Below are 27,690 nucleotides of genomic sequence, written 5' to 3' on the forward strand. Positions count from 1 at the left end.
CATCTCTGATCAATTATAACTCTTTTATCTGTGTAGTAAGGGTCTTATTGATAGCTTCTTTTCTCAAGCCCAGTGAATATCCTTATGATTCTTGCTTTAATTCTCCATCAGTTATGTTACTTAAATCTGTTTTACGTAGATCTCTGTCTGTGGTCTTATCTTATTCTTTCACTTGGGATACATTCCTCTGTCAGCATTTTGTCTAAGTCTCTGCCTTCTCTGTGTTAGAAAAGCCAGTTATAGCTCCTGCTCCTGACAGTAATGATATTATGATTAAGTCATGTAGTACCCAGGACCTGGCACTTCAGGGAGTGTCTCTGGTGTGTGCTCCCTTTGCTCTGCTGTTGTATTGTGGCTTCTCTGTCATTCAGGCCAGTCACCTGCAGAGGTTCTACTTGTCTACTGTGGATAGTGTTTGGTCCCTGGCCTGAATGTGGTGAGTTTTAACTAGGTACACTAGTGAAATGAGACCTGACATCAACTTCATCAGAACTGAGGCCCTGTGGAACTCTCTGATCAAGATATGTGGTGTGGTGGACAGTGGTTTGTGTTGGTTTTCTAGGGGAGAGGCCTGTCATGCTGGGGACTGAGATAGGCTGGACCAAGAAGGGCAGTCCTACCAGAGCACAGGGAGCATGGGGCTTGATGTAAGCAAGTTAGGCAGCCAGTGTCCAAGCTATGTTGTTTCTCACAGGGGGCTCTCTGTTTATTCTGATGGGTGCGGCATATTAAATATAGTCTAATCATGTCCTTTGGAACAAATGTATAGAGAAGAAGAAAATGGACTGTGAAAACTAGTTAACAATCTCATATATAGACTCATATAGATTCTAGAGATTTTCTCTGATCCTTTGTTATCCTTGTTATTGATGTATTGTTATTGATGTATTGTTATTGATACTTGCCCAATATCACACAGATATAATGTGTCCACTTGTAGATAGGAATTCAACTCTGATTCTTCATGCTGTGCTATTATCTATACAAATGTATAAAAAAATGAACCAAGAATTTGTGTTTGCATTATAACTTGTCACGATGTATCTTGTGGATGCATCTACAACAGTGACTTTTCTATGTAAAGTTTTTAAATTAATGTGTATTTTTAGAGCTTAAAAGTTAACTATATTCCCATAAAAATGGAAAATATTTAATGATACTTAACCTTATTTTAAGGATTTTTTAATAAAATAAGAATAACTTTTTAACTGGACATTTATAGGCAATCAAGATGATTTTATTGCAACACTTCAGATATATTATTTCAGAAAATTATTTAATAGTCATCACTTATATTTAATTCAAAATAAGTGTGATCGTTGATTGATAAAAATATGAGGAAAAAATGACATAATCAGGAGCACCTCATATGTGGTATCAACTTACTTGTATATTAAAGTCACAAAAAATGATTTTTCCCAAATTATACTGAATGCGTTAACATTTGCACATTCGTCTCTCCGAATCAGGTTGTATCTTGACCAGAATATCTAAGCTTTTTTTTTTAAGATTTTATTTATTTATTCATGAGACACACACAGAGAGAGAGAGAGAGAGAGAGAGAGAGAGAGAGAGGCAGAGACACAGGCAGAGGGAGAAGCAGGCTCCGTGCCGGAGCCCGACGTGGGACTCGATCCCGGGACTCCAGGATTACTCCCTGGGCTGAAGGTGGCGCTAAACCGCTGAGATACCTGGGCTGCCCTCTAAACTTCTTAATCTATAATTTCTAGCTCTTCCACTGTTTGGATATGGGCAAGAGAATATTCCCAATATTTTCATTTTATTTCAGCTCAATGCCTAACATCTTCTCAGTTGTCTTCCACAGATTTACCTTCCCAAAGTTCATAATTAAAGCTCATCTGGGTACCCTTGACGCTCAAATAGTGGAGGTTTGGATGGAGTTTATGTGGGCTATGTCCACATACATGGGTGTGAGATTCCTATGGGACAACGTAAGACAGAGTATAGGCCAGGGTTAGGAAATGGTTATGCCTTCCCTGTTTCCATGAAAATAGAAGGGTTCAGTAAATAAATCTAGGTAACATACTATTACATAAAATGTCAGGTAACTTTATCAAGGGACAAGAATAGAACATATTTAATACTATATAACATTTATATATTTATAACATTTGTACATTCATATATCTGGATATGTGATATGTGAATCTCTTTTTGTAGTCTTTTTTAAATATTTTATTTATTTATTTATTTATTTATTTATTTATTTATTTATTTATGAGACACACACACACACACAGAGAGAGAGAGAGAGTCTTTTTTAAATATTTTATTTATTTATTTATTTATTTATTTATTTATTTATTTATTTATTTATGAGACACACACACACACACAGAGAGAGGCAGAGACACAGGCAGAGGGAGAAGCAGATTCCATGCAGGGGGCCGGATGTGCGACTAGATCCCAGGTCTTCAGGATGACGCCCTGGGCTGAAGGCAGTAGACCGCTGGGCCACAGGAGCTGCCCTCTTTTTGTAGTCTTGTGTAAACCTTCCAAAGTTTAGAATTAGGCCTGCCTCATATTTTTCCAAGATGGAAGAAACTAATTTCTTTTGTTAAAACAAGACTTCTAATGTCTCTCTGTCTCTGTGAAATTATTTCTCCTAAAATATTACCTTTTGTTTCCCAACATCATATTTTCTCCTGTCATTTCCTCAGATATCTGCATTTTTCTGAGTCATCTGTCACTGTTGCTATAGAAAACCTATTTCTAAAGTAAACCTCCAGCCCACCCTTACCTTATCATTTTCCTTGAGCACACAGAGTTCTACCATTAAGCTCTTCCTGTATATAAATTCTAGAGCTACTAAGGATGTGAGGGAGACAATTTAAGAGACAGTTTTATTTTGGTGTTCTAGAAAACTTTATTACAGTTTAAAATCCCTGGTCTCAAAAAATTATAAAAAAATAAATGTTTGGTCTTACTAATATGAGGATAATGGTGAATATGTGGGAGAATTGAGATTGCTACTTGCTTCACTTCAAACTATTAAGATAAAAATCCTCTAAAACATGAATTTATTCAACAACTACTCCAAAAGCTACTATATTCTAGGTGTTATGAATGATATTTGGTAAGACAAATGTAAGAATATTATAGTGAACCTAAAGAAAAGTGATAGGGATTAGGCATGTAACTGGAGAGATTTCCAGCCCAGATTGGAAATGTTTTTCTCTCAGAAAATTGATAAAGGGGAAAGGAATAAATAAAGCAACCAAAGACACAAATGAGGTACTCTATTACACAGCAAAATCAATAAGGATTTATTTATATAAAACTTTAAGCAGTGATGTGCTTTATGCACTCTTCGAAGATTTCAAGTACAGCAAATCTCCGTAAGTGTCATGTAGAAGACTGGCAGTAGAGCAATACCAGCTATGTTGGGATGGATTCTAGGCTGTTTTCAGTGTACTTTAAAGTTATTTTATTCTCCATATGAGTAGAAAGGAATTAAAGGATATTCCAAATGAAAATATGTCCAGTGGGGGCCTAGAGAAGTATTAGGTAAACAAATTAATGTCATAGAATCATATATTTTAAGAACACAATCAAAATTAATTTAATTTTATCTTATAAGCTAAAGATCAGGAATTATGAACCATATGAAAAAATGCAACTAAAAAAAAAAAAAAAAGAAAAAATGCAACTATTTAATGACACAAGTAGTGTAGTATAAAGTCTGGAATTCAAGACAATGAACTTACTACTCTAGGGTAAATGACTTATCCTATTTGATCCTTATTATAAAACTTACAAAATTGGACAAAAAGGCTTAAAATGCCCCTAAACCCTAAAACAATGATTCTTTGGAGACAGAAACCAAGTTGAAATTAACATCCTTGCATATCCTCTTCAGTACTTTTCCTATACTCCTCTAAAATTAGAATATAATAAAGTTCTGTTATCAGTATCAAGTACCTTTAAATAATAAACTTATAATCTCTTTGTATGACCTATGGTCAAAGGTAACTATTTTTTGTTCTCACATATTAATGTGTCTTCATGTTTAATAGTTCAAGTATATTTAGGGCATATACTAAAAATAAAAGACAAAGGATGAGTTTAAACTAATACATTCAAGAGAGGTATAGCTGTGATTTCTCTCTCATGTAAAATATGTACAGAAAGAGTCATGAGGGAATAGCAGAAATAGGGAATAGTTCAGTCTTAGAGAATTGTATGATGGAGTGTCTATATGTTAAGGTTCTGAAGTGAAAATACCTGATAGTTTACTCTGTCTACTTTAGAAGCTTTGGACTGTCTGGCATGGCTAGCCCTCTCATGAGGGATTCTTTATGAATGGATAATGCAATTTGTACCAAGTTATTTTACTATAACTTAATGATTAGACTAGGAAACATTGTTGGACCTAAAAACAGTCACCTCTGAATCAGGCCAGCAGCCTACATAATCATCCTCCAATTGAGTTGCCTTGTAGGACAGATACTAGCTAAATTAATGAAATATTTTCATAGGAGGATTTAATATGGTCTCATATTATGAGGTTTTCACATCATGAGGTTGGCTGTTTACATTCAGAACACTGAGAACAACAACAACAACAAAAAATTCCATCTTTGCGAATATATTCAGATATCATGGGACTTCCTAAAGTAGGGGTCACCTAGGCTTCCATATAGACTAGATAAACACACAGAGAAAGAATAACATTAAAGCAAAAAGCAAATGATGAATCAGAAAATGTATGAAATGATAAGGTGCAACAAACAGGTTTATCAGGAAATATATTGTCATCAAGTCAAATAACATGGATAAGAAATAGTAAGGAAAATAGAAATAAAAAGCCAGGATGGAATATTCTCAAAAGCAATCTTAACATATGGTCTTCCTCTCCCACACAGACATTCTTCCCCTACACTGGTGCTCCTACAAAGCCTCTGCCATTCGATCTTTAACAGTTTTGGACTGAGTTGTTTGGGAAGTGAGACTAAAGGAGAAATTAGATACTATTTGAAAACCTTTGTATTTTTATTCCTTTGAATCTCTGCTTAACTAACTTGCTTGTTGAAGACTTTCTTCTGTCTTTTCTTTCACTTTTCTATATCTCATGTATCCTTTGACAGCAAGTACCAGTGCCAGAGTGAGAAGGAAGTCTCATTAGAAACTTTAGTAGAAACTTGATTTTTTTTATATTTGTCTGATTTAATTGTATAAAGTTGGATAAGTATAATAGAAGGTAGAATACTTTTATAATTATGAGATCTAAATATTTTCACCTATTGTGGTTGGTTAAGTTCTATCTGCATACTTGTGATATATTCATAATTAATTTAAAAATTGCATTTTTCTGTCTCCATAGGCAGAGTATATGCAGCTCCCTATGCATCTCCCCATCCTTGAATTTGGCCTACAAAAGTCACACAAAGTTAATTTGGACAATGGGATATTAGCAGGTATAATGCAAATAGGTGCTCAAAATGTATGTCTGCAGTCAGTATGCACAACTCTTAGAAAATATAATCTCTTCGGTCACTTGTCATTGCAAAGAAAATTTCTTCCAAGTAGCTTCCAAGTTGCTTCTCCAACATGGATTACAGAAGTAAAACTCACAGTAGGCCAAAAGTGACAACCAAAAGTAGTCAAGAAAGCCCACTTACAGCTGACCACAGATGCATAAAAAAGAAAATTGAATTGTTAGATGCCACTGATATTTGGTGATTCTTTATTAATCAGCCATTAATAAGTAATATTCCTTTTGCTAAGTAAATAAAGGGTCCTGAGATAATCAGGCATATAGAAAACAATAAAATAGTGATAAAGGCTAGGAATGAACATGATAAGGTAGAATTAAAATTTTAAGTAAGGGAATCAGGCAGGAGTGGTTTCATATTGATGGTGATATTGGAGGCTATTGAGGGAATGGGTCGTGTACATATCTGTGCAGATATAACTCCAAGCCAAAAGATGAATTAGTGCAAACGGCCTAAAGCTAGAATGTGCCAACCATTTAAGAACAGCAAAGAAGTAAGTAGGGCAGAGAGACAGACTCTGTGGTCTTAGATTCACTCCAAATTACATGGGAAATCCCTGGAGGATTTTGAGAATACATTAATGAAGTAAAATATGAGATTTACCTTTTAAAAGAATTAATCTATCTGCTTTGTAGAGAATTGGCTGAAGGATGGAAAGCTAGAGTTTCAGCAATCAGGCTGATTAGGAGGCTATTGCAATAATTCAGAAGAGAATTAAAGATAGCTTAAATCAGTGCAGGACCAGTATTCCAGGCCAAAAATCTCCAGTTTCTGGACATTGTGAAGGTATACCAGAGAATATTTATTAATTAATTTTTGTGTGAAACATAAGAAAATTGGAAGGGCTAATAATTCTAAATTGGCCAGAAAAACTGTAAAGTGAAGTTACAACTCCCCCAAGACAGGAAAAACAGCATAGGGATGAGAGACAACAGAAGTCACACATTAAAAAATAAATAAATAAAACAAACAAACAAAAAAACATTTAGCCTAGCATAGGTTGGAAGGATATGTATATGACAGGATACTGAGTGGAGAATTTTTCTAATGCCCTGCAAAATAGCACTAAAGTCCACAGTCATAAGCAATTAATACTTGATGCCATATATTTTTTAAAAGTCCATTCATAAATAGAACCACACACTATCTTCCAGTGCTTACAAACAAGATTAAACCATGTTTTTCACAGTGAACTCTTTTTCTCCTCACTCTCCTACTCTATCCCACTCCCCGCTACAGTATATAATCAAAATATCAGGGACGGTAACTAGAGAGAGGAAGTCCTAGATTACCACAAATGAGAAATAGAATGGTTTTAGTTACCCTGCCTATTTGAAGAAGAAATGAGATTCTTTCCTCACAAAGCAGAGTAAAAATGTATGGGTAAAAATTCACCTTAGAGACAGAAATTGGAGATTTCTGTAAGGTACAAGACTAGTATCTCATTTTCTTACTGGAAGATAACTGAGCATTGAATCTCCGAATCTTTCTCATGCTACTATAAAGGAGCTCTTTGGGTGAACTGACACATGTTCTTGGACTCAGGGTTTAGTGTGTTTTGTTTGTTTGTTTTTTTAAGGCAGTGTAGCTTGAGATAGCAGCCTGAAGCAGAGAAACAAGAAGAATCAGTGGCATCTCTGAGAAGAAGGCAGTGAGAACTACTTAGTGTTTCCTTTGCCTCTATTTTGGGCCATGAAGGTTAGAGATTGCTCAGGGGACTGCCCAAGGTTCTGCTGCACCAGTAAGGGTGGCACACTACCTAGAGATGGCGTATGATGGACTACTCCTGAAGCCATATTTAGAGCTGCTCCTTTATAAAGAGCTCCCCATAGAAAGAAGGAACAGAGTAAAGCTAAACATATTTGCTAGACATTCATGAACATTATGGGCTGAGGCCACTAGTAGGAGACATAAGCAAAATAAGCAGGAGTGAAAACATAGATAAATTGTTACCAAAGCAAAATAAACAGATTATAAATGAAGTTATCTGCCTCTTCTATTACTCATCTCAGCCTCAATACCAGAGTAGTGAGAATCTTCAAAACACAGGGAAAGACTATTTCTCAGAATAAGATCAGGATACCTACCCTCTTCCTTTGCTAGGCACTGGGGTAAGCAGAGAAGTGAAAGAATGGCCAATGCTCTCTTTTCACTACAGCTACTGTAAGAAACCAACCCGGGTATGCCTGAAGGGAGTAGATTGCATAGGATTACATCCACAGTAAAACTGGGTTTTCTAGCATAATTGTGTTTTTTTTTAAGAAATAATATGAGAGAGTGACTAATAACCTGTGAGATCATCCAGATGCATTTTGCAGATCAGGAAATAGAGACTTAATGATCATAGTTGAAAGTAACGATGGAAGAAAAAAATGTCTAGACTTTACTTAGATCAAAACTTTGCAAATCATACAATATATTATTTCTTCCGCCTTGAAGAACACTTTTTTTCTAATAATCTCTTACATTGTTCCTTGCTGTAATGTAGTTGTAAAAGTAAACATAAAAATTATGACTCTTAGCCTTCAAAAGATGTATGTGGCAGTGATAAATTGAGTACTTTCCTAAAATATGAATGTAAAATGTACATTTAATAAGAAATGTCCTCTCCTCTGAATTTACAAAAAATTTGGTTTATAAACATTTCTATTTCTTATTGATAGGAAATATTTATTTCAAATATCCCACCTTAATGGGAATGAAGAATCTATACACAGCAAAAGCTAGTTTATTACACTGTTTGAAAGTATGTCAGGTGATTCTCCACATGTCTAAAATATGTAATAAAAAGAAAAAGCATGCATAGATTTTCGATTATTTTCAATTGTGCAAGCATCCTGCATAGTGTCAACTTGATATCAACTCTTAATTAGAAGTGCAGTTATTTTTTTTCTTCTACAACTAAACTTTTCTTTTCCACTGTTCTTTGATCTTTTTCCCCCTCTACATTTTCAATGCCTTCATGTTTTTCTCTTTAGACTCTTTTTAAAAACCTTTAACCAGTAGATGTCATGCCTTATATTGAACTATTAGTAATGTCCCAAGATAGTAGAAAATAGTACTCTCTACACAGCTCTTCCCTACTTTTTGAAAGTTCATGTTATGCCACTTCACATTTGCAAAAGGCTTTCATTAGTATTTTTTTTTTTTTGCTAACCTAAAGAAATCCAAAGAGGATTTTGCTTTTATGAAAAAAGGGTAAAGCAAAAATAAAGGTCAATGTTTGTTTTGTAGTGAGCCAGTAGAGAGGCAACATATACCCTGAGCAATGAGAGGGGCCTATCTAAGCTCATTCTCCAGGAACCACACAGTATCTCAGCATCAAGCTGTCATAGTTTTGGACTGTGTCTATGAGCACCTGGCTTTATCTCAATTTATTTTGTGTATCTGTTAGTAAGATGTGTCCTAAAGTATCAGAAAAGCCTAACAGAGGTTATTTTTGGGGACCTGAGAATGTTCAAATTTTTTTCTGTATAAATTAGTGGTAACTGCTTCTTTGCTTAATGCCATTTTTACTTGTGGATGTTTTCATAGGAGTGCTCTACTTTCTAATAGTGAAGGAAACCTTGTTACCAGCAAGCCAATATAGAACTGATGCTGTTGGCTACCAGGTACTACAGGAGCCAGAGAGAAGTTGTCCAACTTGCAGGAGCCTAGCAATGGAAAAGTCTCCCATGCAGTAAGAAGATTGCAGTGGTTTCCTATTTGTCTCATTCTTTTAAACTGCCTGTTGATTTTCTAAAGCATGTTGTTCCATACATTATTTTGTAGTGATTCTACATTTTGACATAGACCCATGAAGGACATCATCAAGAAAGACATTGGGCAATGATAAATTTTCAAGACAAAGTTCTATTTTTTTTCACTAGCTACAATGTCCTATAGTGATTGAGTAAAAATATAAGTGAAATTAAAGCTCTTAAAAAAAGAACATACCATTTTCCCAGTAAAACTCTGAAATAAAATATCCTATTCTTCTATGATGGAACCTAATAAATTGTGGGAGCTTTCTCAGTTTTTACATGGTGAAGACTTCTGACTACAGTGAGATAGTATACCAGGTTCACTAGAGAAATTTTCTATAACCTGGGAATGTGGCAATAAATGAGTAGTAACTATACTAGTTTCCTATTCCTGCTGTAAAAAAAAATTGTCACAGATTTGGTGGTTTAAAACAAATGTATTATCTCACAGTTCTACAAGTCAAAAAACTAATACAGATCTTGGGGGGATAAAATCAAGACTCTGGCAGAACTGCATTAACAAAATTGTTGCTGAAAAGTGTGCTGTTTAATTTCCATATACTGGTGACTTTTCCAATTTTCCTTCTGGTATTGATGCCTAGTTTCATTCCATTGTGGTCAGAAAAGATGCTTGGTATTTCAATCATCTTAAATTTATTTCGAATAAATAAATAAATAAATAAATAAATAATAATTTTATTTATTTCGACTTATTTTGTAAAGTAACGTGATTTATCAGAGAATGTTTCATATGCACTTGAGAAGGGTGTGCATTCTGCTGCTGTTGGGTAGAATATTCTGTATATATCTATTAGGTCCTTTTGGACTATGGTGTTGTTTGAGTTCGCTGTCCTATACTGATTTTCTTCCTGAATGTGCTATCTACTGTTGAAAATAGGGTAATAGTCTCTTACTATTACTGTTATCTATTTCTCCCTTTAGATAGGTGAATGTTTGCCTTGCATACTTGGTGCTTGGATACATACTTATGATTGTTATGATTATTATATTCCTGATGAGTTGGCTCTTTCTTATCTATGTAATAGCCTTCTTTTCTTTTGTGAGAATTTTTAACTTAAAGTCTATTTTGTCTGATAAATATAGTCATCCTCGTTCTCTTTTGGTTGTCATTTCATACAAGATAAAACAGAATTTCTACTTGGTTCTTTTTAATTGTTTCTCTTTATCGATATTCTCATTTTGCTCATAAGTCATTTTTCCAATTTTATTTGGTATTTTAAACAATATTCTCTTGGAAATCACTGAGCTTGATACACTTTGAATTCTTTGTCAATGATTTCTAGATCTATAATTACTTAGGCTTGATACATAGAGATTTATTTTGTCCATATGATTGTGTCATGTTTTCGAAATATTCATGCTGTTTGTAGCTTTGCACTGGGGTCTGCACATTTGAAGAAACGTCATCTCCTCCTGGCTTTGACTGAGAAAGACCTTCACTAGTCAGGCTAGAGAATCTGAGCTTTTGTTTCTAGTTACCTAGGCTGTCCTGTCTTCTTACTTATTTTTCTTTCAGGAGCTCACAATCTTGTGTTTTTTGTTTTTTTTTTTTTTAAGATTTTATTTATTTATTCATGAGAGACACAAAAAGAGAGGCAGAGACATAGGCAGAGGGAAAGCAGGCTTCTCGAAGGAAGCCGGATGTAGGACTCAATCTGGGGACCCCAGGACCACACCCTGAGCCAAAGGTAGATGCTTAATCACTGAGCCATCCAGGCGTCCCAGGAGCTCACAGTCTTGTATATCACTCTTCCCTTTTGCTATTTAAGTCTTTGTAAGATAACATCTTTAAGAAGCTTTTAAAACAGAAAAAGTGCTAAAAAGAGAATTTCTGCTTGCTTAGATCAAAGCTCTTTTATTGTCCTTTATGGTGAACATTTCAAGTAGGCATGTAGGTTGACCACTTAAAGAACTGAAGTTTATTTGTAAATTCATAAATTTTTTATTCATTGTTCCAGTAAACCAAAATAAAAAGGCTCTTGAGAGTGTGAACAATGTCTGCGTGTAGATAAAAGGATGGAATGTTGCTTTAACCTTTAAAATTGAAACTTTTTCTTTAGGATATTTCAGGTGGGAGATAACAGTTGTTGTAGCCTTCTTTAATAGAGACAGAAGTAAATGACTTGCACAATCTGTCTACCAAGAAGAACTATTGTGTTATTATTAGCACTACCAAGGGAAATAGATTTTATGCTGGTGAGTAAGTTGACAATCTGAATGACCGGCTCCATTTTACAAAGTCACATTACAATGGAAAAGTTATGTAATAATAATGCATGGAACCTGTCTCTATGAATAATTGGGTTATACAAAGCTTCAGATGATAAATAAATAAATTCAAGCACCATCAGTGATAAATTATTACGTTTACAAAATTAAATTCTAATATACATAATAAATTATGTGGTTTCCAAAACACTACATTTTTGTCTTGTCTTACTGGTTCTATTACCACATTTAAATAGGTTTGTTGTTTCAGGTTTTTGTTTTGTTTTGTTTTTTGCCAAAATGAGTAGCATAGAATGGAGTCTAGTTTATTTAGTTTCCTCATCTTTCCTTATTACCTATTTTCTGAGATAACTGATTAGCAACTTCTTTTCTGTCTTCAAACTTCCATTGTACCGTATTCTGCTAGTTTTTTCTTCTATATGACCCTCTGCTCTTCAGTTTTTTGGTTTTGTTTTTGTTTTCCTAACTCCTCACCCTACAGAAGGTCTGTCTGTATGGGATATGTCCAAGAGCTCTGACTACATCATTTTCTCTGTAATTATTCTTATTCCTTAGATGATTTTATCTAGATATTTAGATTTAAATCACATTCATGCACAAATACTTCCAAATTAATACTTTACCCCAACCTCACTCAAAATATCTCTACTATATCTCTACTTTGAAGTCTTATGCGCATGTCAAACTCCTATGTCAAAATTCAAGTTTGATTGATTCCCTTTACAAATCTCTTCATGGCTTAGTCTTTCATAAATTTGCAAAAGCACAAACATTAGCCCTATTTCTCAGGGGCAGAAGCCTGTAGCTATCTTTCTCTAAACTCTTTCTGTGCATTCTACTGGCCAATCTTGAAACTCTGACCTTAAAGTAGGTCATGAAAGTAGTCCTATGCATCAGCTCAACTTTCATTAGACTGTCAAATCAATGTTACCTCTCTCATATGTGGTAAACAGTCTTTCACATTTTGTAATATTTAATAAAAAATGTATGTGCATATATATGTGTGTGTTTATGATATAGGAGTTTTGAAAATAAAAATACATTCATAAACTCATCATCAAATGACTATTACTAGATTGGTTACCTAAAACTCCATTCCTCACCTTACTTTTCCTTCTGCGGAAATCATTATTATACAAAAATTGTTTTCTCTATCACCAGACACAGTTGGAAAACTGTATGAAGTATGTGAAACAAAAGTTTTAGGGCTTTGGATAATAGTCTGTGAAGAACTGTTATCTCTGAGAGAAAGATGGCATTTGAGATGAGCCCAGTGGCTGCTCGATTTTCTTCCTAGGAGCACACTTGGGACTACAGTGGAGGGGAATTCCAGGGTGATGGTGCTGGTTGAGGTGGGGAAACTGAGCTCACAGTTAAAGTTGGCTCAGGGGGCTGGATGTTATGAGACTGTGTTCCCCAAAAGAGGAAGTTATGTAGGAAAAGAACTCCAGAAATGTGCATATGGCTTCCTTTGAGTATATACAGAATAATAAAATATGGGTGCAAATGGTGATGCTTAGCAAAAATTACCTCTAGAGTAAAACTACTCCAGACCTGTCCCTGCCCTAGCTTTACTTCTGTGATGGTTTAGCTCTGCTACTAATGTGCAATCTATGTGTGTGCTTACTTTGTTGAATGTCTCAGGTGATCAACAAGAATCTCCACTTCTAGCTTTGGCTGGCTGGAGCTTAAATATCTTTGTGTTCTGTGTGAGCTCTGGAAATTGTTTAGCTGCTATTGCTCTGGTTGATATTTTTTTTTTAATTTTTATTTATTTATGATAGTCACACAGAGAGAGAGAGGCAGAGACACAGGCAGAGGGAGAAGCAGCCTCCATGCACTGGGAGCCCGATGTGGGATTCGATCCCGGGTCTCCAGGATCGCGCCCTGGGCCAAAGGCAGGCGCCAAACCGCTGCGCCATCCAGGGATCCCTCTGGTTGATATTTTTATGATAATTTTGTGATTAAAATTTTATATTTTCTTATAAACATTAAAATTGTCTTCCAAATTTACTTCTTGTATCCATCTAAAGAGACAAAATATAGAGAGTTTCAAATTCATTTTTTCTTTATGGATAACCAATTTACCCAATAAAATATATTGAATAATTTGTCATTTCTTTCTAATCTACAATGGATTCTCTGTTGAATCAAATTTACAAATATGAAAGGATTTGGTTTTAGATTATTTACTATTTTATTGCTTTGTGGCCAATACCACATTTTCTTACTAGGATCTTTATAATATCGGTATATCCTGTAAGGATTCCTCTATCAACAATTTGCTCATTTTGACTGACTATGTAATTCTTAGGTCTGCTTTCTTCTTACTTTTGATCCTTATAAAAATATCAGAATCACCTTGTTAGTTTCATGAAATATATTGTGATTTTGATTGAAATTATATTGCATATACAGATCATTATAAATATAACTAAAATGTTTTTAGGAATAAAATCTAAAATTGAATTGCACATGGATTATAATTCTTGGCAGTAATACCACTTAACAGAACTATGATTGCATAATCAAATGTGTACATATTTTTAATTAAGATTCACAAAACATGATGAAAATATTAGTACACATATATTGATCTCATGTTGGTTGCAGAGTTATTTAGAGGAGTTTTGATGCACACTCAGGCAAAAAAAAAATAGGGGAAGAGGAAAGTAGCCATTTATTAGGGAGGCAATCCTATGAAATGAATACATGTCCAGGAGTATTCATGAGACAGAAGTCATGGTAATTCTCAGCGGTTATCACTTTAAGTTTCTTCCATAGGATGTGCATTTCTGATGTTTAAAATGTAGTAGTATAAAATGATAGTTAGGATATGTATTATTTTACATGTTTTTGAAATATACATTTATCTAGCCGTATTACAGGGGTGTGCATGCAAAACTACAATGTATTTTAACTTTTGTTCCTAAAACATTTTAGGAATAAAAGGTTGAAAAATTTCCAGAAATGATTTTGACTATATATGTTTCCCATATTCACCAGCCTGGGATGCTAACCATTTGTGTAAGTTATCTTTTGGTTGTAGCAATGCTGCATAACAAACAACCTAGAATATAAGTGATTTAAAGGCACAACCACTTATTCTGTGCTCTTAGGCAATTGGATCAGCTGCATCTTGGTTTGACTCTGCTAAGCTCTAGTGGTTCAATTAGGTTTCCCTCCAAGATGTGGGTTAGCTGTAAATTGATATTTAGATCCAAATTGAAAGATCGTACCTTATCTGGGAAGTGAAATCCTCATGTCTGTGCACAGGAGCACTAAGAGAAAACAAACCAATCCATGCAAAGAGAGATAAAGCCTGCTTGAATGTATGTATGTCATAGTCCCTAACATTCTTTTGGCTAAAGTGAGTCACACAACCAAATACAACACCCACAGGGTGGAGGTATAAAGTACTCCATGAAAGGGGCCAAGGAGGATGAATATATTCTGAATCATAACATATCACACTATGTAAGTATGACTCTATAGTCAGCTAAATTTTTCCTGTGGAAAATACCTGCAATTTTCAGGCATGACTTCTGTTAGGATCATGTTATTCTTAAAAAAAAAAAAAAAAAAAAAAAAAAAAAAAAAAAAAAAAGAAAGAAAGAAAGAAAGAAAGAAAAGAAAAGAAAAGAAAAGAAAACGTTATATTTCAGAAACATTAGTTTATATTTCCCACAAACTTAGAGTCTTTTTTAATTTCAGGATTTTAATGAGATTTTAAAGAGCTTTTTATAACTTCTTTGCATTGCTTAGTTTGTGACAAAGAATATTAAACAAGTTGTTTGTTAGATAATTCAAAACATACCATGAGTTGGTCTACTAATTAGCATTACAGAAGTAGAAGTGCTGAAGTTCCATAGTAGTGTTATTTATAGAGAATCTAAATTTCTTCAGAGTAAACTTGTTTACTATTAACTGTTCTTTGCAAAAAAAAAATATTGCTATACTATATTTAACGAGAAGCATAAATCACATCTAATGGACCATGCCTCAGATTACCATCAATTTATGATGCTAAAATATGGGCTTAGAAATCTATCTTTCTATGACTAGTTCAGTTGGGTTAAAATATTTATGGGTGGGGAAAAAAGCTTTATTCTTTTTTAAGCAGCAATAGAACATCATATGCTTCTTTGTTCTTTTTAGTTTATAAATATTAAAGTAATAAATACTGCTGATTAAAACTTGAAAGTGCAAATAAATATACAGACAGGCAAGCATATTAACCTAAATATCCTGGCTAACCAAGAGGAAAAAAAAAAGTAATTTGGGGGTAAGGAAGATGAGAGAAAAATAAATATATGTATCAGTGTTTTATTTAGTGTTATTAGTTCACCATATTCAGTATCTTGTGATACTGGGTCTTTGCTCCATATATCACAGGCTAGACCATACTGGCTGCCAGATTCTTAAGAGATGTTGTTGACATTTGCAGTCATGATAGCTAACCTGTGGATATCTTCACTTTAACAGAAAATAATGCGCTGTAAAAACAGAATGAGCATGAGACTATCATTTATGCTTTTCAATATCTTATTATAGTTTCCTAATTTTAGCCTTTTTTCTATCATCATAACAAAGAGAGGTAAGATCAGATGCTGCGGGATGCCTGGGTGGCTCAGTGGGTTGAGCATCTGCCTTCAGCTCAGGTCATGACCCCAGGGTCCTGGGATCTAGCTCAGGCTCACTCTCATTGGGCTTCTTGCTCAGTGGGAAGTCTGCTTTTTCTTTTCCCTCTGCCCCTCCCCTTGCTCATACTCCTTCTCTCAAATAAATAAATAAATAAAACCTTTAAAAAAAAGCCAGCTATTGCAACCCTTCACTCAAAATCTAAAGTGTGTAATTAAGGGGTTTCTACTTCTTCTTTCTCCTTTCTTCTCTATATATGGCCATATAATCATTGATCTCCCATCAATAGTTACCGAGATATTTTTCTAGCTTTTTTCTTATCCTATAGATGGCACAAGGCTAGCTTTTTACATATATATCCAGCCATTAATTGTGAGAGCCTGGTAGACAGTATCAACTTGGAATTGAAAGCTAAGTAAATTCTTGCATTTAGAGTAACTTATTTCTAAACCGTATACAATCTGGTGGAGGGGGGGTCACTTGGAAAGATAATTTACTCTCCAATTGAAGCAACAGGTATGAAAAGAGTGTATTGTTGCTGCCCTTTTCCCTTCCTTCTCCTTCTCTGGAAAGCAGACCTGGTACCTGGAGAAGAGTTTGACATGTTGAAACCATAATGAAACAAAGAGAAGGAGAAAGAAGATGCTAAGGATGTCAGAGGAGAATGATAGAACCTCAAAACCAGTTATATTGTGAAACTACTTCATCAATAGCAAACATTGCCTATGTCCAATTATATGGGGAAAACACGAACTTCTATTTTTAAGATGTGATTTATCAAGTTTTCACTTCTTTATTGCCAAAGGCATTCTTACATAGTGTAGAATATTTATCTAGAATAAAACTGTGAATAGAAGGTTTCCTGGTTAAAGAGTTACATTTTCTATTATAAACATTAATGTAAAAATATTCATTTAAAACATGATGCAAATTTACACCCAACCAACAACAAATGAGAATGCTTGTTTTCCTACATTGCTACAACATTAAACGTTATCAGTTTATATATTCACTAACATTTATTTAGTGCTTAATAAATGTACCCACTACTGTGCTAATTATAAAGATAGGAAAATAGACACGCTTTCCATGTTTCCAGTTATGCTCTATAAGCATTTTATTTTTTCTTGATGAATCCTGAAAAGTTCTTAAATTTGGCTTTGGTATTGCATATTTTGTGTTGTCTCTGTGGTTGAGATCAAGGGACAGTATAGGAAACTTAGGAAATAGATTCTAGAATCAGTTGGCTTGGGATAAGGATAAGGATCTCGTTACTACCTCAGTAGCTATGTGGTGATGGCCTATTAACTCTCTGAGCCTCAGTCTCCTCACCTGAATTTTGAGGATAATAACATTTTTATGGGGATCCCTGGGTGGCTCAGCGGTTTGGCGCCTGCCTGTGGCCCAGGGTGCGATCCTGGAGTCCCAGGATCAAGTCCCGTGTCGGGCTCCCAGCGTGGAGCCTGCTTCTCCCTCGTCCTGTCTCTCTCTCTCTCTCTCTCTATCATAAATAATAAGTAAATAAATCTTAAAAAATAACATTTTTTATAAGACCCATGGGTTCTGTAAAGCACTTAAAACAGGGCCTGTTTAATGTCACCTAATAGTACTGTGAGATTTTTAATGTATTTTATAATTAGTTTGTATTTGTATATATAAATGTTGCAAAATTTGGTACATTAATTTGTATGCAACTGCCTTATTGAATTTTGTTATTACATTAGTTGATTTGTTGATCTCTAATATTTCTAAATATTTAATCATATTATCTGAAAATAATCATATCATCTCTATTCCTTTCAATATCTATACTCTTATTTTGTAATCTAATATGGAACAGAATTTCCAGAAAAATAGTACCATGTTTATGTTAGAAGTCATACTAATTAAAATCCTATAACTATTTTAATATTGTTTCTGTTACTAGTCCCAATGTTAAAGGCACTCACAAAATAATGCAATATCTTTTTCAATTTCCTTTTCAAGTATAGCTGACACATGATGTTAGATTAGTTTTAAGTGTACAATATACTAAAAAAAAAAAAAAGTGTACAATATACTGATTCAACTTCTCTATACATTATGCTCTACTCACCACAAGTGTAGCTAGCACCTGCCACCATTCAACACTGTTACAGTATCATTGATCATATTCCCCATGATGTGCCTTTTATTCTCATGACTTATTCATTCCATAACTGGAGGCCTTTATTTCCCACTCCCCTTTACCCATTTTGCCCACCTTCCTCTTCCCTCCCCTCTGGCATTAGTTATCTGATAAAGAGGGGGTTTCTCCACTGATCTGATAATAAGAAAAAGGCTTTGTTAACCAGAGGTTAGAAGGAAAAAGATATCTCCCATACTATTACTGTGCATTTAGAACTAGATATACAATGAACAACTTAGTTTGAATTTATAATTCAATTAACAAATTGATTTACAAATAAAATAATGAATTAGCTTTATCTAGCAAATTCTTCAAAGGTATGGGAAACATGCAAAAAATTACAGCAAAATAGAGAGAGAGAACAAATAGATACAGAAGCTAAGATGGATAAGAAGGATAAAGAATGTATTCTACAAGAAAAATTCCTATTTGTAATAGTTAGGAAACATATTCTCTAGTCCCTATAATCATATAAAATTGGCAACTTAGAGAAAATCTGATCAAAGATGAGCTTATTTGATGATAAAAATGTTTTATAGAACAGGTTGCCATAATATTATCAGTTCTCTGTATTTATCAGTCTGATTCTTTTGTTTGTTTATTCATTTGTTTTTGAGATTCCACATATAAGTGAAATCATATGGTATTTATCTTTCTCAGTCTGCCTTAATATTTTTAGTGTAATACCCTAAGGTCCATCCATGTTGTCACAAATGACATGATCTCATTTTTTTATGGCTGCATAATATTACTGGATCAGTGGAAAACCCCTTCTATATCAGATACATATTTCCATTGATCATAGTATACAATAAACTGAGCAAAATTTTGATGGAATAAAGCAAAAAATATTTGTTTATCGTACTATTTCACAGATTGGTAATTTGTGTTTGACTCAGCCATCATTCTGATCTCAACTGTGCTCCATCATGCTTCTTTGGTCAGCTGCTAGATTAGTTAAGGTTGCCTAAGGTGTCTAAGAAGGCCTCAGGATTGACAATTCATTTCTCCTCCAAGAGTTCCTCTTTATCCCATAAACTAACAGGAACTTGTTCAGTTGATAGTCACAGTTTTTGGAGAGAGAAAGCTGAAGCCCAGCTTCAAGGAGTTAGGAAATAATACTTTTTGGTATGAAGAACCACAAATGAAGGTACATAGATCCAAGAATAATTACAGTTAATTTTTGCAAATTATCTATATTACACCATCTCTTACTCTTAAGTAGCTATAATAGATCACATTTTGCAATGAGTTTTTTTTTTTAATTTCCTCATTTGTGGCCTAAAATATTTGAATCATATAAAGTTTAATTAAAAATAACTAGATGAAACTAGTAATATTTTGCAGTTTTTATTTAAACACTACTAATTGTTTGATACGTAAATATTGATTTGTATTTTGCCATATGCCTGAAATTCATTACTACATCACTAGTTCTTGGATGGTTCAGCACCTGAATGCATATGTAACTTTAATTTGATTAATCAGCATGACAAATAAATACCTTGCCACCCTGTAGACCATTGTAAGGCTGCAACTGAATGTTCCCCAACAGGAAGCAAATAGAATCCACGTTTGGTTGTTTCATATACTTTAACTTGCTGAAGGAGCACCTTTAATTTTCTAAGTAACCAGGAAGCAACCATGCATTTGTCAGCGTTCTTCAGAAAAAAAAAAAAAAAAAAAAAAACACATCAGAATATGTATACCATGTTTTTGAGAGGATGAATAGATTGTAAGAATAACTGTTCCTACTTGTGCATCACTAAATCCTTCTAGAGAGTGTGAGAAGCCATATTACTTAACAATCCCTTTTGCTATCACCTTCGCTTGCCTTCCACTACACTCAAATTCTCTAGCCCTCTTCACTATTATTTGGAAGATGATTGGCAGCATAATGTTGATTTGAATTTTATTTATATTCAAGAAATTAAATTTGTCTCTTTAGGCCATAAGCATTTAGAGGAAAATATAACCTATTTTAACTCTATCTTTAAATAAAATAAGAACATTCTTAAATACAAGGATACTTTTATTTTTAATGCACCCAATTATGATTTTGAACTGAAACTTTACAGAAAGTCATTTTCAGGAATTGAGGAAAGCAGATATGAGCGGTAAATTTTTAGGAGCAAACTATATCCTGCATAGTAGCCAACCTGAAACAGAAATATTGATCATAAAGGTAAAAAAATAAGGGTATAAGCTGCTATATGTAAAATAGAAAGTATTCTGGATTATAAAATACAGTTCTGAACTGGTTGTGATGGGGGTATGTGTACGCAAGTACAAGCATGTACATGTTTGCTCGCCTGTGTGCACAGTAGGTGGGGTTCACACACAAAACCTCCAAAGGAAAATTAAAAATGTGAAAGACACATGTATAGTTGTTAGAAAACAAAACAAGCAAAAACTTTTCTCAATAAAAATGCAATCATTTGATTAGATCATTAAAAGAGGGAATCCCCATGATACAGGAAAGCAAGAATCTGATTTTCAAGACTTCTTTTATTATCATTTTTCTCTTACTTTAATCACTACTGAAATTCAAAAGAGGGAAAAAGGGTGGCAAATCAAAATGCTGGTGTCTAATTTTACTTTAAGCCCTGTGTAACAAATCAATGTGCAGGTCGAGTGGTTTCCAGTGAATTTTTTCAATAAAATTGAAGAAGACTTCATCTAGATGTCACTGGAGAGATCATTAAAATGATTTTTGATAATAAATAACCTTGTTGGGTTTCTTTCTTCTTTTTTTCTTTATTGGCATAGAAATCGAAAGTTTAAAATATTAAGTGAAAAAAATAAAAAATATTAAGTGACTTTGTTGTGGAAAATTATTTTGTTTGGTTTTAATTATTTATTTTCAAAAGTTCCTTGGTGCTTTCTCATTGCAGCATTCAGAAATTATCATCTAAATAAATAAACTGATAAGAAAATACCCAGCATCCATTTCATTGAGTCATTTGCAATAAATCTGAACCGTAGACATTTATAAATTATCTAAATGCATTAAATGTATAATGTTTTGATCAATGCCTTGCTACTTATAATTATTAGAATGATTACTGAAGTCAAAAAATTTAAAGTTGAAACTGTTTGGTCACATCTGATGGAAAAAAAAAAAAAACATGTTGCTCAAATATACCTTAAAGCTGAAACCCTTAGCCACACTTTTTTGGCCAACTTCTGGAATCACCTTTCTAATTTGGCTCGTATTTTGGACAGAGCAACAAAGCTCCCAGAGTGGGTCTCTTTCTGGGCCCTGGTTCTCAGTAAGGCAGGGCCCTGTCCACTCCTTCCTCTGTGGAGAGGGCAGTATTCATTAGGCTGAAAAGTTAATCAGATGTGACCAAACAAAAATTAAGATGGTGAGACCTCGATCTGAAACCAAATCCTTGTCCTATCTTTGCCCTAACTGCTTACAGAATGGATCATGTTCCCCTTATGTCGAGGTGACCACTTATTTGCTCTCCTGCCTCCTTGAAAGAAAAAAGTGAATTATGTTTGCCACTGATTTAGCCACATGAATCAAACTCATCTCATCACCCTTTTATGGGTCCAAAGCTGCTGCCTCTAAACGTGCAATCTCATTGTGCTTTGTATCAGTTAGTGCTGGAGAAATCTTGAATAGCTTATGTACAAAACTGTTTTTAAATTTTATATTATTTTGAAACTTTGCTTCTTTAGGGTTGGGGCACATTGACCACCCCGTCTGGCTGAGAACTCTCTACAGTCTGTAGGCTGACAGTGTGCTGATCTTTTAAAAGTTTCTTTCCCTCCCCAACTCCCCTTTTAGGTGAGGTTTCCATGAGGTCTGTTAGGTGTGCATCCTGCAGCTTATTGGCTTAAAATGCACTCTTCCTTTGGTGGCCTCTCTTTGGGGGCCGATTGGGAGAAAGAAACCAATAGTGCAAACTGTTTTGATACTGAAAATTGACAAGTGTCTTTTTGAAATAAAGAACCAGTCCCTCTCATAAATAAATAAATAAATAAATAAATAAATAAATAAATAAATAAAAAGTTGAAACTGAGACCCCCTACACAAGTACAACCTCTGAATAAAGGACTCTTTTTTTGTATTTCAACTGTCCCCACTTAGTCTAAAGACCCATGATTATTCATTTTTGAGGAAATCTGTGGAAGTCCCAAGACTAGATAACATGACTCACCAACCATGATGAAAATATTAATGGCTAAATAGCTAAAGGAGAATATATATGGCAAACTTACCAAAATGTGAACAAAAAGAAATACATTTGAATGCTCATATAAAGAAAGTAAATAATTAAAAACCTTGTCATAATTATCTAGACATCTTTTAAACAAATAAATTAGAACAATCTTGTAATTAACTTTTAGGGAACTGAAAAACAAATACCTATTTCCCCAAATGTATTGTGAGATCAAAATTGCAGTGATATATAAGGTGATAAATTATTCATAAAACAAGAAAATTATAGCCTAGTTTCCCTCATGTGTGGAAAACTTGGCTAAAATTTTGTCCTTTGAATAACTCCGTGGCTGGATTATTGGAGGGATTTTTAATCTGAAGGCATACACGATAATTAAAACAAAAAACAAAACCAGGAACTCAATCCACTGTAAGCTTTGTATTGTGAGCTGTGATGTTACAACCTTGAACTTCATATGAACTGAGATGTGGTTAATGGAGAAGTTCAGCAACTTCAGCTCCAGGGAAAGTTCCACTAGTTACCCTGCCCAAGCAGCAACTGTATATAAATATGTCGCTTAAAAGGAGACATCTGAAAAAAATCTGTACCAAAGGTTTCTGACATAAATCATCCTAAAAGAATTTTCTTTTGTGAGTTGTTTTAAAATGTAGAGAAAATAACCCCTATTGCTTAATAGAATTAGCTTATTTATTTATTCCTTAAGATCAATATTTCAATACATTTTATTTAGAATCATAGACTGATAAAGTGGAAGGGACATTTGGGATATTCTAATCTAGCTGTTTCCTGCTGCGAATATGGGATGAGAAGGGTTACGTGATCTTCCCCAAGTTTATGTTAATTGACAGAAAAGTTGGAACTGAAACCAAGTTTCCATAGTTTTCCATTGTTTTATTCTCTCCCTTTTTAAGAGCCAATTCTAGAAACTACTTGGTATAAGAAGATATTGTACCCCTGAAAATTTTCTTGCAGTGTTCAGTCAAATGAAAGCAGGGCTGTGAAAGAGTGGCTCCCATAAAAAGAAAGAAGTCAGGTAGTATACTACCCGTCCCACTAGGAATTCACAGAGCAGTGTATTCCCATAAAGCTTATAAAGTGAAAATACTAGAAAGAATCAGAATTCATAAAGGGCAGAGATCATAGCTCGTCTCCGGAAGTGGTATTCTGAGGTAGGTATTTTAATGACCTAGTTGGATCATTTTTTGACTGAGAAAATTAATTCTTTTTCAACCAACTATCAGTGACTGACACATAGGTTTATTCTGTATGACCTAACAACAAAATATGTTTTGTTTTGTTTCTTAGTCAATGTGTGTCAAATTTAATATGCTTAGGAATCACCAAGAAGTTAAAAAACAGAGTTGAGGGATCCCATACACAAAGACTGCATTAGCAGGCTTGTAGGGGAGCCTAAGTACTTGCATTGAGAACAGGTAACTGCGGTGATCCCAGTGTATTGGTCTTAAGTTCACCTTTTGAGAAAAATTGTTTCAAGGCATCTAAACATCTCTAATAGCATTTTCTTACCTTTGTTCTTCACTGCTCTTAATTATGTGTGCTTTCCTTTGAGAAAGTTTTCTATAGTCATGCATCAAATATATACTGAGTCTGACTTTAATCAGTATATTTTACTCATTGTTTTTGGTCAGTCAGAGCACATTGCAATATAAATGCATATCTACTTAAAAGGGCCATATTTATTATTTCTTTGAAATATACATCATCAGCTGAATATAATCATGTATACATATGTACTCTGTGAAGTCCCTATAAAAGAATTTTGATTGTTTGGACATAAGCTAAGTAAACTGATGTTATGCAGATTTGGCTTTCAGTCAAGAGATTCAAAAACAGATATTCATTCGAAAATGACTCCAAAAATACCTTGCTAATTAGTTGTGCTATGTTATAGGTTCGGTTAAACTATACATCAAATTAGGTATCCTAGGATACAATTTTTTTTTTTCAGAACAGTCTGTCTAGGAGATTTAACACAAGAATAATAATTCATAAAATTCAGATTCTGATTCTGTAGGTTTGGAGCAGAACATAAGAACCTGCATTTCCACCATGCTCCCAAGTGATACTACATTGTGAACAATGCTTTGGAGGATAGTTCTTTCACCAAAATGTGACAACTCTATATTTTGAATTTATTTATCATGTTTTCTGACAGTAGTGTTCCAGTGAAGTTTTGTTCAATATAATTGTAGGAGCTCATTGAAGGTGTATGTTGGAGATTTCTTTTGTTCCTAAAAAGTAAAAAAAAAAAAAAAAAATTCATTGTCTTAGATATTTTTTTTTTCCTGTACTCATATATGGAATGCCTTGTCCATTTGTGTTTTTTGCAAGATAATTGACCTAAGGTAAGAATCACTTAACTCTTCAGCTTGCACTGGGCAAAAGTGAATTTTCCAGGCTTTACTATCTTAAACCAGTAAATCCGTGGTGAGAAATAAGGCAAGATCAACATCTTTCTGTTAAACAAAATGCCTCATCAGATGAAGAAATAATAATATTCACACTTCCAGAACTTTCTGGTTGAAAGGTCAAAACCAGAAGTTTTACATTTCGTATGCATAGTAGAATAGTTGGAACAAATTTAAAAAGATACTTTAATTTATTCAGTTGAAAGGGCAAAAGAAAATACTGCAGAGAATTATCCTTTCCAGAAGTCTTGAAATAGCTATTACAAACTATTTCATTTTTAAGAAAGTCTTCATACAGACTAGGTCTTGAGAAATACATACATACCACTCCTCTGCTGAAGTCAGAATAATATGATGTTTTCCTAATTTATTTATTTTTTAAAGGTTTTATTTATTTATTCATGAGAGACACACAGAGAGAGGCAGAGATATAGGCAGAGGGAGAAGCAGGCTTCCCTCAAGGAAACCAACGTGGGATTCAATCCTGGGACTGCGGGATCAGGCCCTGAGCTGAACGCAGATGCTCAACTGCTGAGCCACCTAGGCATCCCAAAATTTTCCTATTTAATATTCCATTTTTCTAATTTAACATCGTGCCTCTAGCTTGCTATTTCTGCCTTTTGCTATACTTCCTGTGACTTAAAGAGCAAGTTGAGTCTTATTTTCTGTCCAGTTCTTTCCCATCCCCATGTAAAATCTCTTAGAGAAGATAAACCAAATTGATATATTGATATATACCTTCAAGGAGAAAAATATGACACCAAGTCTCCATTCTAACTTTTGTGGATTCCTAGAATCCAGAGCTTGGCTCCACAATTTAAAAAATGAGTTAAAGGGACACCTGAGTGGCTCAGTGGTTGAACGTCTGCCTTTGGCTCAGGGTGTAATCCGGATTTCTGGGATGGAGTCCCACATTGTCTTCCCTGCATGGAGCCTGATTCTCCTCCCTCTGCCTATGTCTCTGCCTCTCTGTGTCTCTCATGAATAAATAAATAAAATCTTAAAAAATAGTAAGTTAAAAAATAGCTGCCACTGTATCTCAGTTAGAGTTCTGCATCCTTTTGTCCATTCTAAAAACTCTAGTCAGAATTATTTTGATTTTTGCACTGTCAGTGATTTCTAGTTTGCTTCCCATTAAAGACTATCATGAGATATATGTTGATTCTTTCCTAATTGAAGCTGGTCAGCATTTAAATGTTTCGTTGTGCATAGTAATATACTTTGGATGAAGGAAGGAAAAAGCATTCCTGACCTGTGATATAAACATATGGAATCATAGTGATAGAAGCATTAGAGGTAATATTGATATAATAACACATTCACAGTATTAATTAGGAAACGAAAATTTATCTCTCTCTACCTTCACTTTTATTTTCAGGAAAATGAGGTCATGTATACCTGCCTTATCTCTCCTCAGATGCTATGAGGATGAAATTAGACAATATGTATAAAGTAGATTGATAAGCTAAAAAATTAAACAAGTATTTTTTTTAATAATTTGTTGCATTGCATTACACAGTGTATGGTTGAACAAACAGGTCCAGTAGGTAGCTTTTATATTTCCTAATTCTCTCTCTTTAGTACATCATGTTATCTCAAACAAAAAGCATCCCACACTTGAAACAAAAAGCAAAGCTAGAACTGGTTCTAAAGAAACACAGAGCATAAGGAAATATAGAAGATCAATTTAATAGTCAAAAAGTTGAAAAGAAAAATATTTCAAACCAATGAAAAAGTATTTCACAGATCATTAACCCACCATACATATAAATTTGTCAAAATTCTTGTGTAGAGAACTATGCTTGGGGAGGAGGTAGGGGCTGAGTAGCCAAAAACAAATGCCCTCTACCTCAGAGTTTCCTAATGGGTAAAATATGCATAAAAGTTGTCAGGCTTTTTTTTAAAATATAATAGATGCCATTTAAGCTGAGAAATTATCCTTTGTGAAATTTTCAGATTTCATTTCATCAGGTAATTGACTTATATTAAATAATAATATTTTTCGCGTCCTGAAATTCATTGTTTCAAATTCTCAAAATACAGTATTTCCATTGCTACAGTTTGTCAGTAATTCTTAGAGAAAGCAACATGTTTTGTCATTTTTCTTTACATGGAGTTATGTTCTACTTTTATAGAAAAATTGGTAACTTTTTTTCTTTAACATTTTTAAATTGTTTTTCTACAATGCTGTGGTTCATATATAAGAAAAAATGCAGAGTTTTATGAATATAGTTCTGGAGAGATCATTAAATTTACTGAGGCTGAAAGTTTCAAGATTCCATAAAATATGCTAAAATTTATTAGGTACACGGCAAACCCTCTTCAGTTGTAGACTGTGAATGTAAGAAATATTTAAGCTGATTTTTAAAAGTAGATTCCTGTTTCTACCTTATTCTCTAATAGTCTCACTTAATCAGATTCCTTTGAATAGCACTCTTGAGTCTATTTTTACAAGCATTACAGTGGTTCTATTTTTAAAAATATTTTATTTATTTATTCATGAGAGACACAGAGAGAGAGGCAAAGACATAGGCAGAGGGAGAAGCAGGCTACCTGTGGGGAGTCTGATATGGGACTCAATCCCAGGACCCCAGGATCATGACCTGAGCCAAAGGCAGATGCTCAGCCACTGAGCCACCCAGGTGCCCCTACATTGACTCTTTAAACATGAAGGCTTGAGAAAGCTCTGAAAATTCCTTCCCAGGTGTTCCCCAAATAACTCTTCATAAGAAAGATTGCCCTGTAGAATAC

General features: G+C 34.1%; 1 long non-coding RNA gene across 1 annotated transcript in view; it reads right to left on the minus strand.

Annotated features, from left to right (window-relative positions):
- Nucleotides 1-3,330: 3,330 nt before the first annotated feature.
- Nucleotides 3,331-27,690, minus strand: part of LOC119872987 — a 32,384-nt gene continuing 8,024 nt past the window's right edge. The window contains exons 2-3 of the long non-coding RNA XR_005362847.1: nucleotides 19,822-19,978; nucleotides 3,331-3,513 (exon numbers count right to left, since the gene is read on the minus strand). This is a non-coding gene — a long non-coding RNA (uncharacterized LOC119872987). The remainder of the gene's footprint in view (nucleotides 3,514-19,821; nucleotides 19,979-27,690) is intronic.

Source organism: Canis lupus, chromosome 8, assembly GCF_011100685.1.
Source record: "Canis lupus familiaris isolate Mischka breed German Shepherd chromosome 8, alternate assembly UU_Cfam_GSD_1.0, whole genome shotgun sequence".
NCBI classification, from domain to species: Eukaryota; Metazoa; Chordata; class Mammalia; order Carnivora; family Canidae; genus Canis; species Canis lupus.